Here is a 454-nt window from a genome sequence, read left to right on the forward strand (position 1 = left end):
CGAGGCTGCTCTGCCCAGAGAAAACGGGGCCCGGCCTCTATTCACGGGCAGGCTGGCTGCCACGCCGGGGGGACAGATGGGTGGGAGCCCCTGTACCCCCCAGTGCCAGGCGGAAGGAGGGGGTCGCACCCCGCTCTGGTAGTGTTTTGGGGGGAGGCTCAGCACCCACACAGCTCGGGCACCAGCTCAGCTGAGGCAGCGCTTCGCACCACGGGCATACTGGAGGTGGACGGGGAAACTGAGGCAGGCACTGCCTCAGATCCCCGCTAGTGTAAATCCCGCAACGATGTGAACGCAGGTAAGTTTGGGATGACCCCCCCAACCCAGCTGCCTTGCTGCCTTCTCTTCCTTGCAGGGGGTCTTCCCCTGCACCCCCCAGCCCCGCTGCACTGCCGGCTGCAGGATGGGGGATCCGTCAGCTATGGGAGGGCACAGCCGTGCTCCAGCGCTGTCT

The sequence above is a fragment of the Pygoscelis adeliae genome, unplaced genomic scaffold, assembly GCF_000699105.1.
Source record: "Pygoscelis adeliae isolate BGI_AS28 unplaced genomic scaffold, ASM69910v1 Scaffold402, whole genome shotgun sequence".
Lineage (NCBI taxonomy): Eukaryota > Metazoa > Chordata > Aves > Sphenisciformes > Spheniscidae > Pygoscelis > Pygoscelis adeliae.